Source organism: Parasteatoda tepidariorum, chromosome 3, assembly GCF_043381705.1.
Source record: "Parasteatoda tepidariorum isolate YZ-2023 chromosome 3, CAS_Ptep_4.0, whole genome shotgun sequence".
In the NCBI taxonomy this organism is placed as follows: domain Eukaryota; kingdom Metazoa; phylum Arthropoda; class Arachnida; order Araneae; family Theridiidae; genus Parasteatoda; species Parasteatoda tepidariorum.
Genome location: NC_092206.1, coordinates 60,720,964 through 60,723,410, shown reverse-complemented (window position 1 = coordinate 60,723,410; position 2,447 = coordinate 60,720,964). Strand labels below are relative to the sequence as shown.

Sequence of the window (2,447 nt, the reverse complement as noted above, 5' to 3'; positions counted from 1 at the left end):
TACCATTAAAGTTTGTACCATGAATTTGGGACCACCCTGTATATATATATATATATATATAGACCAAAGAGAAAATGAGATCGAAATATCTCGAATTATTAATGAGGCAGGTGGAATGAAAAAATATTAAAATCAGTTTAAAAGCCGGGTAAAACATGAAGGTGATCCCCATATGACTTTCAATTTAGTTTCCACCTGAAAGGAGACAGTTTCTGATCTTTTCAAACTGGCTTTCCAGCTTCCTAATTAGTGAATCGAAGGATTTCGCCTTTTTGTTTCTTCCTCGTTTAAGTATTAATTTGTGACCCCAAATGTACATATTTTTTTTACTTCATTTTTGATAATGATTCTAAAAATATTTATTAAGGATGGTGTTTACGGAACACCCTGCGTATTTTGAATAGTGGTATGCACAGATATTTGATCTCGCATAGGTGAAAGGGTGTTGAGAATTCTTTTGTAAGTGTTGTTGCATAATTTTAACCAAGATAATAGAGTTTTATATTCTTCCAATTTTTTTTTCCTTCATAATTATATATACTTAGGTTGAAACTACATAGTTCCGAGGGTAATATCATTGATTTCTTTTTAAATAGTAATAATAGTAATTTAAACGCAGAGAAAATTCTTTTAAATCCAGAGAAAAATTTTTTTAAAAGAAATATTTTAAAATTTCTATTTTGGCAGTCGTCTTTCCTGTTTATGTAATACTAGCCGCCAAAAGCGGCCAGCTGTCCGCCACGCTAAAGGTTTTCACAAGTAAAGTTTTTTAAAACATAGCAGGAAATCTGAAGATTAGTGGACAATTAAAGTGTTCCTGTTCTGCAATTTTGTCTTCATATCCAGTTCTGCTGCAGATGTGTTATAGCTCTTGAGGATGTTTGAAGATGTAACTTTGCTATGGTAATCTAAGGCCTATGGTAACCTAACCTATAATATAACTATCAGGTGGAGACTTGTTTTTTTTTAAAAAAAGGCCTCAGAAATTGTAAAAGCATACAAAAGTTGCTTTCGAAATCATCATTGGCCAATAGCTGAAAACTTCTTCCAATCTTCTTTGACGTTTCTCTGATACTTCTTGGGCTCTAGAATTGCTTGTCGAAATTCGGTCATGTTCCATCCTTCTTTGACATTCCACAGACGTTTCTTGGGCCCTTCTTCTTTGAGAATCTCTTAACATCTTTTTCCTTGAAAAAATACAAAGTTTTTTGGAAGGCGGTTCTGCCATGTCAGTAATTGTGTTTTTAAGAAGTCAACGAATACTTTAGAACAACAATTACTATGAAAGCAAAATCATGAAACTTCAATATTAAAATCTAAGTGCTTACCTGCAAACTGAAACTTTCTGAAAATAACTAATTACATTTAATAAAAACGGTTAAAATAAAAAATAGAAAAACCAAAGAAATCCAAGATAAGTGTGATCGTTCCTTCAAAAACAATTAAATTCCTATTTTATATATTATATACAACGCTTAAGAAAAAAAACTAAAATGCTAAATGAAACATGAAAAGAACACGAAAACGAATTAATTTTTTATGGTATCAATTTCTATATAATTTTTTATGGTATCTATTGTTATATTGCTACAAAAATTATCGTTTTCGCACGGGGGCACCCTCAAGTATAGTCTACCCAGGTTTTCTTACAAAATGACTGATAACTAAAAAACTAATCCAAATTTTTGAAAAAGAAAAAAAAATACTTCTTCATTATGTCAAAACACAATTTTGTGCAGAGTTTCGTGCCTGGGCGAGGCTTCTGGGGCGATATATTGTGATTACAGACACACACACAGCCGCGTTTATTATTATGTATAGATTTTCATGACGTTTGGTAAGTAAGAAAGCAAAACAATTTTTAGATAAATTAAGAGAAATTGTGTCATAATTGAAGCTCCATAAGTCGGAAAAAATATTAAAAAGTTTGAAGTAGTTATTCATGTTTATATGACTTCTTTTAAAAATGCGAAACTAGGTTTGCAAATAATTGAAGAAACAAAAANAAAAAAAAAAAAAAAAAAAAAAAAAAAAAAAAAAAAAAAAAAAAAAAAAAACAAGTAGTGGCGTGTAACAGTTAAATTAAATATTATTTGTATTGGTGCGTGTAAAGTAACGTTATTTATGTATTATTATTAAAATGAATGGGTTGCATAATTGGATGTATCTCTGGATATAGTCATATCCAGAGATACAAAAAAATAGGTAAATGATTAAAAATAGGTAAATGATTAAAAAGTCTATTGATGTAGATGTGTTAATAGGAAAGAAAAAAAAACATTGGTATTTACATATTTAGGAAATCTGGGAACACATCAGCACTACTAATTTAACTTTCACCTATGAAGCCCGTGCTCTTTATTGTTTTTATATATATTACGATCGTCGTTCCATTTTGTTTCTTTTTGTAGTATACTCAATAAATAGTTAGTTTAACTTAAAGATGT

At 29.8% G+C, this 2,447-nt stretch overlaps 1 protein-coding gene across 1 annotated transcript in view; it reads left to right on the top strand.

Annotated features, from left to right (window-relative positions):
* Positions 1–2,447, top strand: part of LOC107447762 (transmembrane protein 145-like) — a 31,235-nt gene that overhangs the window by 9,691 nt on the left and 19,097 nt on the right. The gene's annotated exons all lie outside the window — the stretch shown is intronic.